Source organism: Taudactylus pleione, unplaced genomic scaffold (genome assembly GCF_031769625.1).
Source record: "Taudactylus pleione unplaced genomic scaffold, aTauple2 ptg000211l, whole genome shotgun sequence".
NCBI classification, from domain to species: Eukaryota; Metazoa; Chordata; class Amphibia; order Anura; family Myobatrachidae; genus Taudactylus; species Taudactylus pleione.
In genome coordinates, this window is record NW_028284613.1 from 886999 (window position 1) to 904894 (window position 17896).

Consider the following 17896-nt stretch of genomic DNA (forward strand, 5'->3'; position numbering starts at 1 on the left):
GTGCGGACCCCTGAACACACATCCAAAACAGCTAGCCTAGAACCACAGTGCATCCGGAAAGTATTCACAACGCTTCACTTTTTCCACATTTTGTTATGTTACAGCCTTATTCCAAAATGGAATAAATTCATTTTTGTCCTCAAAATTCTACACACAATACCCTATAATGATAACGTGAAAAAAGTTTTTTGCAATCGCTTCAGAGGCAAGCGTTCCCAGAGATGCATTGCACGCTCTGCACAAGGGCGCCTGGGGGCACTGCACAAGGGGCCAGCCTGGGGGCACTGCACAAGGGGCACTACTTCAGCCTGGAGGCACTGCATAAAGGGCCAGTCTGAGGGCACTGCATATGGGGCCAGCCTCAGGGCTCAGCATAAGGGGCCAGCCTGGGGGCTCAGCATTAGGGGCCAGCCTGGGGGCACTGCATGGGGGCTCTGCATAAGGGGCATTACTGGGGGCTCTGCATAAAGGGGCATTACTGGGGGTTCTGCGTAAGGGGCATTACTGGGGGCTCTGTATAAGTGGCACTACTAAGGACATTACTGGGGGCACAACATAAGGGGAATTACTGCGGCACTGCATACTGGGCACTACTAGGGCACTGCACTGGGTCTGTGGCTGAGAGATGCACACCGGGTCTGGGGGTGTGGAGCTGGGAGATACACACTGGATCTGGGGGAATGAGTGAGAGACACACACTGGGTCTGGGGGAATGAGGCAGAGACATACTGGGGCTAGGGAATGTGTCTTACTTCTGTTAATTAGATACTGAAAGAGGACCAAAACCTCTTTAAGTAAGTGCTAAAGTTATTCTGTTTCATTGTTAAATGGGGCCCTATATTGTTTCTGTTTCTGAGATATATCCACAATTCTATTTTCCTCTTATAATGTTTTAAGTGTATGTATTGAAACTAACATCCATATTTGAGCCATTGATTAGGACACGTTCTCGCGGTCGGTCTACGCGCGAGACCTCGCAATCTCTATTTAGGGATAAGCCGTTTATGGGCCAGTGCCCTGGACTCCGCCCCCCAGGCTAAAAGTTGCCAGCCAGCCCCTGCTCACAGCAATGAGGTTTTGGGTTCGATACCCATAATGGCCTTGCGTCTTTGAATATTCTCCACGTGCTTGCGATGTGTTTCCTCCAGGGCCTCTGATTTCCTCCAAATCCAACTGGTAGGTTATTTGGTGACTGGGACACGCTCCAGAGCCGCTACCCAAGGACTGCATCTGAACTGGGGACTAGTGCTTGACAACCATTTCCTGGTCTCCCCATGCCACTTGGTTGCTGTCAGGCTGCACTGTCTCTCCTGGGAGCTGCATAACTTGTCCGTCCTCCATCATCTCTTTTCAATGCCTGATGCCTGCAGCAGTTGAAGGCCATTTCAGTGGCCAGATGTCCTTTTGTATGGCATCTATTCTCCTGAATGACCATCACTGGTTGTCCATGTCGTTTCCGTTAGCATGCCCTCATCTCACCTGGATTGTGGCAAGATCCTGGCTGATGAGATTCTGTGTCCAATTCTGAAGTGAAACCCCTTTTGAAATCCATGTTTATAGGCATTCAATGGTGTTTCTCTTATACTGAACCTGGATTCAGACAACCTGTGGTCCGATGGACTGCCCCAATAGCCTCTTGCTATCTATTCTTATATTTCAGTGAGTCCTTAGCCCACATTACTACCAAACATCATCCTTTGTTCATCACTATCCATCACTACCCCAGCCATGTTCTCTCAGGCCTTAGAGATGGTAGGCTAAGTTTTCCACCAACTCCTCCATTTAATTCTTCCAGACCTGTGGGGAAGGAGGGGGGAGCAGATAATTAGCCTGATTCAGATGTGGACAGGTGGTGGCATCTGTAAGCAGGTGGTATCTGTAAGACATAGACACATCTTGCATGCATATGCAATCTGAGACTAGCATCGGTGGACACTGATTCAAAACAATATTGTGACCATAGCTACCCTAGGCAAAACTAAGGGGTGGTCTGGGGATTCACCGGACCATCCATTAGCCAGCCTGCCAGCCACAAATTTAAAGCACTTACCGTCTGCGGTCACCACTGTGGACGGTCCAGTAAGGATCGGGAGGACTAACACTACTTGTGTTAGAAATTCAGAGCTCCGCCTCCCTTGCTGCATCTATTCAATGGGCCTCACATGACATGATGTGATGACATCATGCCACACACTCTCTATGCATTCGCCCCTTCATGTGAAGAACTGAAGCACAGAAGAGAGGACTGGGCGTGAGCGGCACTGCAGGAGGAGGTAAGTCAAGTGTGCTTGGCTGGACTGGTAGCTGCAGAGGCAGAGGATTAGATAAAGAGGGAGTCTGGCTGATAAACGCACGGGGGAGGCTGTCTGGTTAAGACACAGTGGGAGTCTGGCTGATTGACATAGGGGGGAGTCTGGCTAATTGACATAGGGGGGAATCTGGCTGATTGACATAGGGAGAAGTCTGGCTGATTGACACAGGGGGGAGTCTGGCTGATTGACACAGGGGGGAGTCTGGCTCATTGACACAGGGGGAGGCTGGCTGATGCATGGGGAGGTTGACTGGTTGACACATGGGGGAGGCTGACTGGTTGACACATGGGGGGAGGCTGACTGACACAGGGTGAGGGGGAAGCTGAGGGACATGGGATAAATTGAGGCTTAGGGCAAAATTTACTAAGCGGCAGTTTGATGGCAGGTTCTATTCTATTCTAAACCCTAGCAGGTTGGGGGCGGATTCCATTCTGTTCTAAACCCGGGTGTTTTTTTGGCGGTTTTGCAGCGGTTTCTAAATGACAGCCCTGTTCTATTCTATTCTAAAATGTGTTTTGATGGCAATTTTGCAGCGGTTTTGGCCTTAGTAAATCTGCAGATAGCAAAACCGCCGCCAAACCACAGTCTAAAGACATTTTAGAATAAAATAGAACAGGGCTGTCATTTAGAAACTGCTGCAAAACTGCCACCAAACCCCCGGGGTTTAGAACAGAATAGAACCCACCACCAAACTGCCGGGGTTTAGAATAGAACAGAACCCGCCGTCAAACCGCCGCTTAGTAAATTTTGCCCTTAGAGACATGGGCAGGAGGTTGGAAAGACAGAAGGCTTGAGTGACGTGGCAGGAACAGGAATCTGGAGAGATGGGGTAGGAGGCTGTAAAGAAAGGAGGTTGGAGAGACACAAGAGGCAGGAGGCTGGAGGGGATACACAGGGCACGAGTCTGGTTGAACCTCTGTTGTATTATGATGACATTGGTTATATTTCTACACAAACACGCATCTTCTGGATCATGTGATCTCCTACATGATTAGTGAATGCCAACTAAATACCATCTGCCCATGGAGGATCAGTTTCAAAAGAGGTTCCACGTTGCAGAGAAACCACCATATAGGTAAGTTGTATTTGGAACGCAATGTAGAGGAATGCTCCCATAGTGATGAGAAATGGGTGGAGTGTCATGAGGGCACTCCCCCATTTTAAGTGACCACACCCATCATGAAGTGCAGCAACGCCTATTATTTTGGCCATGCGCTGGAGGCGCGTGCATACCGTCCCTTTGACAGATAATTTACACCTGTACCGCTGAAGGTAACATAAGTTCTGCCAAGGGGTTGGAACTGGGACAACCCATTACTAAATGTCTAGTTTTGCCTATGACAGCTACCATTGGTCGTGATGATTGCTGCCCTTGGTCAGGTTGTATAAGCCAAAGCTTACCCAGTCTGGCTGGCTCCTGGCCACTTATGAGGCTTTGGCATGCCCCCGTTTTGAGAAACGGTGACCATCGCCGCCCTCTCCACACCCACAAATGACAGCAGACGGTGCCTGCGCAGATTCCCGACAGTCAGGAATCTGCGTTCAGCAGTGCACATACCTGCACTGCTGAATCAGGGCTAGTGTGCGATTTAGGTCCCTAGTGTACTCAAGATTTCTTGCTGCTACCTTATGGGTCTGGCCTTAAATTGTTGTGTGGTTCACAATTTCCACAGCCTCTATTGATGTTTATCTCCCTGGCTCTTTGTGCCTTATCTTACCACCAAAGAAGGACTCAGTAAAGGTCAGAGATCTTTCATCTGTCACACATTGCCCAGATTCAATTAGCCTTGAAGCTTCAATTAGGTTTGAAGCACTGCCTGGGGCTATTCAACTGCAGACTGTGATAAGCCCACATACCTGCACTTAACATGGATTTGTGATCATCCACTCTTGAGGTTCGAACAGAAATCCATGTTAAGTAAGGCTTTCTGGGCTTATGGTCGCTGTGAACACGTTAACCCGTAGCTCCAGGTACTTATCCCAGAATCTATGGGTTAACGCAGGCTAGCCGCAGATTAACCACGCTAAGAAAAGGGCTTGTAATTGAATAGCTCCAGGTATAATTACCCAAGGCTACAACTCTATTCCTCCCGCGGGAAGGCATCGACCTAATTGAATCCAGCCCTTAGTGTATAATACAGTATTATCAGCATTTCATTCAACTGGTACATGTTCTCGGAACTACAGTAGTTTTGTCCTAATGATCTCTGTTGATAGAGTAGTTGTATTAGCTTCTAAAGCTACTATTAGGAAATCGAATCCGCCATCGCTATAGCAATCTCCTCATTATCGACTTGGACTCAGGCATTAATTGCTGAGAAATAGATATCATGTTATCGATATAGTCACTCAAACTTGTGCATTGCCTCAGATTAATTCTTCTCATGAGACCCTTATCCTCATGGGCTGCCTGCAGATCTGTCCACATGTTATGTGCTGACATCTTCCCGTGTATGACAGAATAAACATGTTGTTCAACATTTAAACCTATGGTCCCCAAATCTTTATTGGGGTTGGGATTAGGACCCTCATCTGGATTAATAGTAATTTTCCACAGACTCTCACGCTTAAATTGCATTTTCATTGCGAACGTCCATGTGTCATAGTTCTCTGAACCTATGAGTTTTATGAAACTCATTGTGGATGTAGCTACTGTGTGCATGTTATATGCTGAGTCACTCTGTAGTGTTTGCTTTTCTATGGCGCTTGTGATACCTGGGTGCCTGCGAGCCTGGGCTTATAACCTGTTATGTGTGTATACCTCTCAACTGTCCCGCTTTTGGCCCTTGTCACTGTTTTCAACCAGTGTATAACCTGTGCATAGCAAAGCAGCAAGTGAAGAGATGCTGTGCGCGGCATGACATCGCTGCGAGGGCAGATCCTGGGGCAGCACAGCATCTTTGGGAGTGCTGTGCTCGCTGCCTGAGTGATGTAATGAGGGGGCGTGCATGAAACCACGCCCTTTATAGATAGGCTACACCCCCTTTTTGGACACGCACGCCTATGACCCATGGATGTCTCGACTGCAAAATCACCATCATTGGGAGGTATATATGTGTGTATTACTTGTGTTATACACAGGTTGATTAATAGTAGACACCATACAGCGGACCATACAGTCATGTATCTGCAGTGGCACTGCAGTATGGTATAAACAGTGGATTCTACCTGGAGCTGAGTACTACATGTCCATGTAGTACTGTGGCACTCAAAAACAGTGACAAGATAGCCCTCTTGGTAAAAGACTGATACTTCAGTGAAGGAGCATTATGGAGATGCATATACAAGGGCCGAAACTAGGATTTTTGTCACCCAGGGCAAGGCCATAATTTGGAGCCCCCCCCAAAAAAACAAATTTTTTTTTAAAATAGACGACAAAAACAGTGTGTGGTTTTTTGAGACAGTAATGCCCCTTATAGCACCTTATGCCCCAGTAATTCCCCTAACAACACATTATGCCACAGTAATGCCCCTTACAACACATTATGCCACATATACATTATGCCACAGTAATGCCCCTTACACATTATGCGAGAATAAGGCTCCTTACACATTATGTCACAGTAAGGCCTCTTTTACATTAAGCCACAGTAAGGCCCCATCTCCCTTCTCTTACCTGCCAAGGCCATGCGGTGGGTGAGCTCGGGTTGGCGCAGGACGGGGCTGCCACACGCTGGAGAACTGTCAGTACTGCCATAATTGAAATGTGGAGCCGCTCGTGAACCAATTGGAGCTCACGGACTGGCAGCACTGATTGGCTTGTGACCAGCACCACATTATACTGACTCTGTGCCTCTCAAGGCCAGTACGCGGCTCCAAACCCACAAGAGCAGGAACCTAGCCTCCGGGCAGCCTCTCGCCGGCATCCCCTCAAGTCCAACACCCAGGTCACGTGCCCCCTTAGCCCTCTCCCTAGTTGCGGCCCTGCATATACCAAAATATGAGACTCATGTTGGTGTGCCCGAGACCAGAAATGGCCCAGGATTAGGAGAAAAAAATTACAAAGCATTCTATAATAGTACACTTGTAGCATACAGCTACTGTTGTAGTTTCAGAATTTTCACAGGTCTGTGCTTTAGGAACGTGATAAGTGAGTAGTTTATTATATCTCTTCTTTCCTATTCCCCAAACTCCTACTCACTTCAGAGAGGCAAGTTTCTTTATTATCTTAAAATGAGCATGTAAGCCTCCTAAGTATAACTCTATTGTTTGCAGTCAATATGCTTAGGTGATGAATCATGCTAAGTAATGTAAACATATGCCAACTTCTATTTCACCTATATAGGTCTCCTCATATGGAATCGGTATGATTTACCGCCAGACGCATGTCCGGTGGTTGGAATCCCGACAGCGGCTGTCCAAAATGGGTGAAAATCCCGATCGTCCTTAAGGTAAGTATTGACTAACCTAATTCCCTCCTAGATTTAGAAGCCTGTCATTTAACCCTCGCTGGGTTTAAGCACTTGGGAAGCCGGCTGTTGCGATTAGGTCCGCCGGCTTCCCGACTGCATACCCCTCATATAGATCATCAACATTTCTTTACACACAATAAGCACAAATAGCATAACAGTAAAAGCTATATTTTTCAGTAATGCAGCTTCCCAGAAGGTCCACAGCAATGGTTTTTAGGAACTCACCAACAATTTAATAAATAAGCAATTAATCTTATTTCAAAATTTACAGTTCACATTAACCGATTATAAGACCAATAAATTACTTCTCCGCTTAGTTTCAATTTCATAAAGTGTTAACGTGTAATTTCATACATGATTAACATAACTTACACTATTAAAAAAACTTACATTGAATTACAACTAGAATAATGTAAAAACACCTAACCCCGCTGTAGCAGGTAAGTTCCTGGTGACCAATAGGAGACTCAGATGTTGCAAACAAGTAAAAGCCCCCATTCATCTGCAATGGATCGTCGTGTTGTAGCGACCCTGCAACCCAGCATTGCAGGATCGCTGAAATCCAACATGTTGGATTTCACAGATATGCCGATCACGATCAAAAAATTATCAGAATTCGCAGATCGGTGAAATTAAACAAGTAGAATTTCACCTATCCTGCGACGGATCGTGGAACATCGATGGCATTTCTGACCGGCGGAGATGTAAGAGGACCTTAAGCTTTTATTCCAGACTGAAAGGCAGAGCCAGTGCAATGGCTTTTTACACAAGGCAAACAACAGTTGAGGGACAACAATTCAGCTTACATAAGAAAGCAAATAGGTATTTACCAAGGTAAAAAATTAGACGCAGTTGGGTCAGTCAGTCGCAGTTCTAATAGCTGCTGCTAAAAAATAAGGGAGCTGTCTACTCCCTAATAAAATGACAATAACAATACAATTACAGCGCTGATCAACATATGAAAACCACAATACTGATGATGAAATAGTAAAAAAAAAGTATCATTTAATAAAACGTGTAAAGTAGCATGTGAATTAGATAAGCATGCTTAATACAGTAGTGCAAATTGCTCTCTAAAAGGCAGTAAATTCAATATATAATGAAAGAGAAGACCAATGTCCATTCAGCGTAATAGTAATGCCACCGTGTGTTGTTAGTGAGTATAGCTTGTTCCTGTTGAATGGAATGAACTTATGCAGGCTAAACAGTCAATAATTGCAACTCTCCATTTAGTACAAAGTAGGGATGTGCAGGCTCGGTTCTATTCGGTTCTGTTCGTTTTTTTTTACCGAATCTTATTGGGTATCAGCTGTCACGAGTTTTGGATAGCCAATAAGATTTGGTAAAAAAAAATGAACGGAAACGAGTAGAACCGAGCCTGCACATCCCTAGTACAAAGTAAAAAGTCCACAGAACAGGTAATTACCAGATTATCACCGTTGGAGGAAAAAAGTTCCGTATGTTGGTAATGAAAATCCACCAGGATCAGTACTCACCAGGTAGACGGTGTCTTATGATGGTGTCACAAAGGAATGGGGAATAATGACATCCCAATTAAGTCCAAATATGATCATGCCCCTTGGTTCAGTCCTGGTTCAAGCATTCCACAGTGGTCAAAATGGTCCTTGTTGGTCTATAAAGAGCCCAGTAACGCGTTTTGCTGCTATCCAGTGCAGCTTTATCAAAGGTAGTGGCTATATGGTTAGATCAGGTATATATACCCATTTCCATTAACAATTATTATCAGGTGCACGGCATCCACAACATTAAATACAAATACATTTAAAACTCATCATCAAATGTGTAAAATAATCTGATTTATATATGAGAGACTATTGAGGAAAACCTATTCAATAAATACATTATACAAATACTAAGTAATTCTTTATTTATAACTTTGTTGGCAGAATGATTTCCGGTAATCTAAAAGGTTAAGCGGTTGCGAGGTATTAGCTCCGCAGTATGACTAACATACACTTACCTGTGGCCGTGAACACTTGTCACGCCTTAGAAGAATGGATATGAGCAGATTAACTTAATCCGCATTATCGGAAAATAGATCCCAACCGGAGGCTGACGTCCCTCAGGCATCACCAGTCAGTGTAACTATGCCAACACCAACTTCCGGTAGTTGGAACGCATAGTCACGTGATTTCCTATGCGTGAGCCGCATAGAAACTGTAGGTGTTTCTACAGTGGCTGTATGTATCCAATTGCAATAGTAACGTTACACTGTATGTCTCTTTGTTTAAGAGAATCAACTATCTCTGGTATGAATACCTGTCAAAGAACGAAAGATATTTCTAACAAGAATTAAAATAAAATAAAAAACTTATCTCATGATGTATTTGGATGGTTTTATTATTTTCAATCCGGTAAGTTTATTTTTGTTTTTATTGTTATTTAGCACATAGCATTTTGGCCCCAATATAAAAATAGGAATATTAGAACAAGTAAACACATCACTATATCATATAAAAAGATATTCACCAGATCCATATTAGCAAGTATCATCACCATGGCTGTACTCAAGTCAGTTCATAGTGGTAGAAACACATTACACAGGTGAATGTATAAGGTCCTATTTATAGACCAAAAGTAGGTAACTGGTATTTGGACTAGTCTAACTGCATTATGTTCTACATTAACATTAACAAATTCCTTGTAGTGCTAAAAATAACAATAAATAAATAAAAAAATATAGTAAAAAAATAAACAATAAAAATAAATTCTAGACGGGGCACTATCTCTTATAATGCATGTTTTCATTCTGGGGTATTCCTTATTAACTAGCTTATAATTAAAATCTTTGTAAAGGAATAATTGAAGCATACAAATGAAAATAATGAATGACACAGAGTTTACTCTAAAGCACAGGTTCTCAAACTCGGTCCTCAGGACCCCAAACAGTGCATGTTTTGCAGGTCTCCTCACATAATTACTAGTGATATAATTAGCTGCACCTGTTAAAATGTGTCAGTGCGTAATGAATACACCTGTGCACCTGCTGGGTGACCTGCAAAACATGAACTGTGTGGGGTCCTGAGGACCGAGTTTGAGAACCACTGCTCTAAAGAATATGCTGAAAGATCCTGTTTCACAGAAAGAAATTATGGTTCACATCTTAGTCACAAAGAAAAATTCATATTACAGTGTTCAATTCTACTGATTTGTTAAGCCCTTCCAGGTGGATGGAATTAATTTTAAACACCCCAGAATACCTCTTGTCTACACAGGGTTTTGAACCTATCCCTCCCACGTTGGGTTACTTCAATGTGTTCAAGTCTCAAGATTTTCAAGCATTTAGGATCTCCTTTATGGATGTCTCTGTAGTGTTTAGATACACTGTGGGTATGAACCTTGTTCAGTATATTTCTGCGGTGTTCTAGAAACCGCACTTTTAAAGGCCGAGTTCTGCCAATGTATTTCAAATTGCAACCACAGATAAGCATATATATATCACATATGTTGTGTCCCAATTGATAAAATTCTTAATAACATATGGCTTATCTTCTCCTTCTATGTTAATTTCAAGTGTTCTCCTTTGTGTATATTCACAAGTAATACACCGATTTTTTTTCCACACTTGTAAAACCCCTGAGGTTTTCATTTCATCCAATTAGTTTCATTGGGTGGTTTTGTTTGAGTTCCTGTTGGATTTTTTAGATGGCTTGGAGCTGGGAGACTTTTAAAAGATTTATTCTTCCGAAATATAAAATTAGGTTTTTGTGGAAGAATGTTTCGCAAAATATTATCTTGTTTGAGAATTTTATAGTTGTTCTAAACAATTCTCTTAATTTCTGAACAAGAATTATTATAGGTTGAGATAAATGCAATATCTCCCTTCAGCATTTCTTTCATTCTTAGATATGTTTTGTTTCAATAGAGTATCTCTATCTATATTCTTTACTTCCTCAAAAGCTTTATTGACTAACTGTTCTGGATATCTTCACTCAAGAAAGGAATCAATCATTGGTAACGCTTGCATATTGAAGGAATCTAAATCTGAACAATTCCTTCTGAGACGAAGTAGTTGACCCTTAGGAATGCTCCTTTTCCAGGCCGCATAATGTGCACTATTATAGTGCAAATGAGCATTAGTACCAACCTCCTTTGTACAGTTAGATGTGTGTATTTTATTCCCCTGTATTTCCAATGACAAATCCAGGAAATTAATTTGCGAACAATGAAAGGAATGGGTGAAAACCAAATTAAAAGGGTTAGAATTAAGAAATGTGACAAAAGAGTGAGCAGAAGAAAGGTTCCCATCCCAAATAAAAAAAGATCATCTATGTATCGGCCATAGAGAACTAGGTGCACGCCGAAATCACCTCCCCACACAAGTCGATCCTCTACCTCGCCCATGTAGAGGTTGGCATAACTCAGAGCGAACCTGGCCATGGCCGTACCCATCACCTGTAGGTAAAAAGTGTCCAGAAATAGAAAATAATTGTGTTTGAGAATGAAGCAAATAGAGTCCAAGAAAAACTGCCTTTGACTCATCATGAAGTCCCCATCATGATATAATCTGGTGAAATTGGCCTGTAAACCCAAGTCATGGGGTATATTGGTATATAGACTCTGAACATCTAGTGTTAGGAAGGCGTAGGACTCCTTCCATACCACATCCTTAATAAGGTTCAAAAAATGTGTGGTATCTTTGATGTGGGGCCTCAATGAGGAGACACGGGGTTGTAAGAAAGAGTCAACATAAATAGAGAGATTGGAAGTTAAAGAATTAATGCCATAAATAATGGGACGGCCTGGGGGTGATGTGAGGGACCTGCGAATTTTGGGAAGGTTATAGTAAATAGGGATTGTGGGGTGCGGGGAATAAAGAAAACAAAATTCTTCCTTGGAAATGATTCTATCGCTTAATGCCTGATCAAGCAAATTATATAATTCTAGGGTAAAAGTCTAAGTTGGATCCTTCTGTAAAGTCCTATAGAAACCTGTATTCCCAAGCTGACTATTCGCCTCCATGGTATATTCCATCATATCCTGTATAACGAGCCCCCCCCTTATCAGCTTCTTTGATTACTAAGGAATGTTCTTTCATTAGTTTACCTAAAAACTTCCTTTCCCACTTGTTCAAGTTGCCACTCTTTATTTGTTTATGAGTTTGTTTGGAACATAGCTATTTAAAGTCATTGAGAGTTGTTTTGTAAAAGCTTTCGATACTTACACCCTTAGATTTTATCAGGTAAAAATCTGATCTTACTTTAAATTTCTTCCTCCCATTGCTAATATTAAAAATTGATGGTATCTTATCTGGGCTTTGTTTGTTATTTTCTTCCCAGAGATCTTTCAAGATTTCTAGAACTGGCATATCCTCTGAATCCAGCAGGATAGGAAAGGCTTCTTCCGCATTTTTGAAGAGGGTTTATTTGGCAAAAAACTTCTTCCTACACAGTGTTCTAATGAACCTGTTGAGTTCTACAAACAAGTTGAACATATTGGGGGGTGTTGATGGTGAACATTTGAAACCCTTGCTGAGAATCTGTACTTCATTCTGGTAAATTTTCTTGAAGAGAGATTAAATATATTTTTAGTTACATTTTTAGTTGTAATTTCCCTTCTTTTTAATTTTAAAAGAGGATGTGTCAGGACCTATAGTCAAAAGAATAGAACAGACAACCCAATCAATAATCCTCTGAATGACTTTAAAGAGCTATGTTCCAAACAAACTCATAAACAAATAAAGAGTGGCAACTTGAACAAGTGGGAAAGGAAGGCTTTAGGTAAACTAATGAAAGAACATTCCTTAGTAATCAAAGAAACTGATAATGGGGGGCCTCGTTATACAGGATAAGATGGAATATATCATGGAGACGAATAGACAGCTTGGGAATACAGATTTTTATAGGACTTTACAGGAAGATCCAACTTCGACCTTTACCCTAGAATTATATAATTTGCTTGATCAGGCATTAAGTGATGGAATCATTTCCAAGGAGGAATTTTGTTTTCTTTATTCCCCGCACCCCACAATCCCTATTTGCTATCACCTCCCCAAAGTCCCTCACATCACCCCCAGGCCGTCCCATTATTTCTGGCATTAATTCTTTAACTTCCAATCTCTCTTTTTATGTTGACTTTCTTACAACCCCGTGTCTCCTCATTGAGGTCCCACATCAAAGATACCACACATTTTTTGAACCTTATTAAGGATGTGGTATGGAAGGAGTCCTATGCCTTCCTAACACTAGATGTTCAGAGCCTATATACCAATATACCCCATGACTTGGGTTTACAGGCCATTTCCACCAGATTAGATCATGATGGGGACCTCATGAGGAGTCACAGGCACTTTATCTTGGAGTCTATTTGCTTCATTCTCAAACACAATTATTTTCTATTTCTGGACACTTTTTACCTACAGGTGACGGGTAAGGCCATGGGAACCAGCTTCGCGCAGAGTTATGTCAACCTCTACATGGGCGAGGTAGAGGATCGGCTTGTGTGGGGAGGTGATTTCGGCACGCACCTGGTTCTCTATGGCCGATACATAGATGATCTATTTTTTAATTGGGATGGGGACCTCACTTCTGATCACTCTTTTGTCACATTTCTTAATTCTAATCCTTTTAATTTGGTGTTCACCCATTCCTTTGATTGTTCGCGAATGAGTTTCCTGGATTTGTCATTGGAAATAAATGGGAATAAAATACACACATCTAACTATACAAAGGAGGTTGTTACTAATGCTTATTTGCACTATAATAGTATACATTATCCGGCCTGGAAAAGGAGCATTTCTAAGGGTCAACTACTTCACCTCAGAAGGAATTGTTCAGATTTAGATTCCTTCATGATGATTCCTTTCTTGAGTGAGGATATCCAGAACAGTTAGTCAATAAAGTTTTTAAGGAAGTAAAGAATATAGAGATACTCTATTGAAACAGAACATATCTAAGAACGAGAGAAATGGTGAAGGAGATATTGCATTTATCTCAACCTATAATAATTCTTGTTCAGAATTTAAGAGAATTGTTTAGAACAACTATAACATTCTCAAACAAGACAATATTTTGTGAAACATTCTTCTACAAAAACCTAATTTTATATTTCGGAATAATAAATCTTTTAAAAGTCAACTAGCGCCAAGCCATCTAAAAAATTCATCTGGAACTCAAACAAAATCACCCAATGAGACCAATTAGATGCAACGAAAACTTCAGGGGTTTTACAGGTGTGGAAAAAAATCGGTGTATTACTTGTGAATATACACAAAGGAGAACACTTGAAATTAACATAGAAGGAGAAGATAAGCCATATGTTATTAGGAATTTTATCAACTGTGTCACAACATATGTGATATATATGCTTATCTGTGGTTGCAATTTGAAATACATTGGCAGAACAAGTGAGCCTCTAAAAGTGCGGTTTCTAGAACACCGCAGAAATATATTGAACAAGGTTCATACCCACAGCGTATCTAAACACTACAGAGACATCCATAATGGAGATCCTAAATGCTTGAAAATCTTGGGACTTGAAGACATTGAAGTAACCCAACGTGAGGGGGATAGGTTCAAAACCCTGTGTAGACAAGAAGTATTCTGGATGTTTAAAATTAATTCCATCCATCCAGAAGGGCTTAACGAATCAGTAGAAGTGAACACTGTAATATGATTTTTTCTTTGTGACTAAGATGTGAACCAGAATTTCATCTGTGAAACAGGATCTTCCAGCATATTCTTAAGAGTAAACTCTGTGCCATTCATTATTTTCATTTCTTTGTCTGCTTCAATTATTCCTTTACAAAGATTCTAATTATAAGCTAGTTATATAAGGAATACCCCAGAATGAAAATATGCTGTTAGTATCCGCGTGTAGCGAATCATCTTGGTGGCAGGTTCCAGCCATAGTTGCGACTGGGATACTGCATCTAAACCTGTCTTGTCTGTGTACAGCTCATAGCCTGTCATTCCTGCCTGTCTGTGTACTGAGTTCATTTATTAACTAGCTGATTGTCTGCAGAGCAGGTACACACATGCCTTTGATTAGGAATTACTCTCCAGGAATTGTCTCTGATTAGATCCTACATCTCATAAGTATACAGCCAGCCCTGCACTCACTGCCGGCTATATCGTCTGACATGCTGTGTTTGTTGGTCTTTTCTCAGAAGTCCTACCCAGTCTTCCCAGTTTTATAGTTCCTGTTTATGGAGTCATTTTCCCAGCTTCCAAGCTGCACCATTGCACAGACTGTTTCCAAGCTGCACCAGTGCACAGACTGCTTCTTGCCTTTCAAGCCTCACCAGTGCACAGACGGCCTGATTCAGAGCCGGACGCAAGCAGCCGTTCGCTCGTAGTCCATACGAATGGAAATATGTAAAACATAGCGCTCGCACGTTTGTTCGCTCATAGCTAGGCTTCTGCCCCATATTCAGCCAACCCCTCCTCTAGCTAGCGAGCGTTCAAAATAGCGAGCGCTATACTCGTCTTTGGTTGATGTCTGCGCTGCACAAGTAATTTCCGGAAGTTGGCCTGTCAGTTTTCGATTGCCTTGTTTCTCGTTCGGCAAACATACTTGAATCGATTGGTGGCAATCACCATATAAAGTTACTTAATTGAACCTCAAATGTTTTCAATCTTGTTTTTTTTTTGAATGTCAATAAACTTTATTGTTTGTATTGTGTGACATTTGTTCAGCTGAATCCGTATGGTTATAAGGACAAAGCAGATTTATAGTATAATTTCAAAGAATGTTTCTGTTATTAATGTTTTCCTTTTTGGTTTACAAACAGATTATATGGTTATTCCGTTTGTTCTGACCTTTGCTAACGCATCTAAATGCATCAAGCCAATCATAAGTCCCAATATATTTTTGGGGTTTTTTCACATGACTCACACATTAACCAATAGAATTGTTCCTTTTAATTATGAAAGTACATTAGCCAATCAGATTTTTCTTGTACCTTTATTAAAACTGTTTTGTGTTAAAAAAATCATTGTCATCATGAGAGCCAGTGCGTTCACACGCCGTGAGTTGCTGGTCCTTACTGAGGTAATGGACTAGAGAATCACCACACGACAGCCCCACATCACTAATATAATGAAGAGGCGGGCGTACGCGGAGGTGCAGCGTTGTCTGTGTTCCATGGGCTACCGCCGGAACATCGGCCAATTGGAGCGCAGATGGTCTGATCTGCGACGCAGGTCACCCCGCCTGCTCGAGTCTGTCCGGCTGCGTATCCGTCGGCGTAAGTGTATATGTGAATGGTTTAATCTTAATCTTATTTGCATAATGTACTTTGCTAATGTAATTTATCATTAATGCGTGTGCATGTTTGCAATATGGCCTTGTTTTGTTATAAATTATACCTTGTATTTGTGTATGTGAATTTAGGCTTTATTTTTTACAAAAATTTAAAAATGTATGCCAATTTAGTTAATCTTTTGAACTATCCATCATTTAGGTCAAGAGTGGATAGTGAGGCGGCGAAGAAGGCCGGCCCGACCCCTATCCCCCATTCCATCCCTCTCTTCCCCTGCCCACTCCTCCCCAAATTCTCCACCCTCCCCTGACCTTGCCATCCATATTTCCCCTCCCTCTCCTGGCCCCCAATCCCAAACCACCTCTCCCTCCCCTGTCATACCCATCCATATTTCTACTCCCTCCCCTGATCCACCCTCTCCATGTTCCACTCCCTCATCTGTTTCCCATATCACCCCTCCCACATCACATGTCCATTGGCCGACATCATCCGAGGGTGAGGTTGGCCACTTTGCCCCGGTTCTGGATGCTGCAGGTATTTTTTTTTTTTGGTGGAAGTAATGTTTTTAAATGTACCCTATATGCATACACTGTGGGGTTTTTTTGTTTTTGTTTTTTGGACATTATATTTCTTTTTTATCCATGTTTATATGAATTTTAAATTTGCCCTGTGTACCTAAAAAAATCAGTTTAGTACAAATCTGCTAGTTTTTTTGAAAAAAAAAAATGTTGGTTTAACCTTGCGCATATGACACATGCAAAACCACTGCCACTTGTGTCTTTCATGTTTTTTAATTAATTTTAACATTGTCAACTTGTGTTAGGCTTACTTCATATGCAAATGTTTTAGTTCTAACCACTGTTATATTTTTATTTTTACTTTTTTCATTTGCTTTGTGTTTGAAAGTTTACAATGTTGAGTTTATTTTAATAAATGTGAAATGTTTGCCCCATTTTGCATGGTATCTTATCTTGTTTTATATGTTAATCCTAACGACCATTATAAAAAATATTAATGTCTACATTTTAATAATACATACATTTCTCTTTCAACAGAGGGACAGTTGCAGAATGATGCAATGTTCGAGGAGCTTGGGCATCTGCGTGGCCATATTATTGGCATTCTTGTGTGTGGTCCATTTGTTGGCCTTAAGGAGGCCCTAATTGTGCTTTATTTTGTTTGATACAGTTGTTCATTTAAAAAAAAAAAAAAAAAAGGTTAATAAGTCTCTTTCCTTGCCTCTAACATTTTAATCCCTGGATAAATAATGTTTGCATTTGTGGAATGTGTTTTGACATTTTGAAAAGGAATATTTGGAAACTCCAAGTAATTATGAAAGTGGTCATTTTAATACCATTACATTTAATAAGAATTTTGGCAAATTCCTTAACACACATTAAGTTTTTTTTTTTTATGGATACATTTACATAAACGTGTTTGTATTAGTCTTTCCCTCCATACTGCTTCGCCATAATACCTTTTGTTATTCCAAATTTTTTTAAAAAAAAATTAAACCCCCCCCCAAAAAAAAACCTGTGTAAAAAGTGAATTCCTTTAAAAACATTTTAGCTACATTTTCAACAGTTTTCACTTGGGACAAAATTAAGAAGCTATTGTCCCATTTTTTAAAGCCAAAAGTTTGGGTAACTTATTGTTAAAAAAAAAAAAAAACATATTTAAAAAAAATTTTTTTAATAAACACAACACATACACGCTTAACGTACATTTTCAAAAAAAGGACATCAAGAACTGGTTGTAGATGTAGCATGCCAACATGTTTCCACAATTCATGGTAATAATTCATTTGTATAGATGTAAAATCACATTTTGGAACATATTTGTCATAGTCGTTTATTTTCAGGTAGTATGCAGGTTGTTTATTTGTTGGTAAAAAAAGAGAAGAAAAATTAAAACAAAATACCACATTTGAAATTTAACAGTCCAAAAAA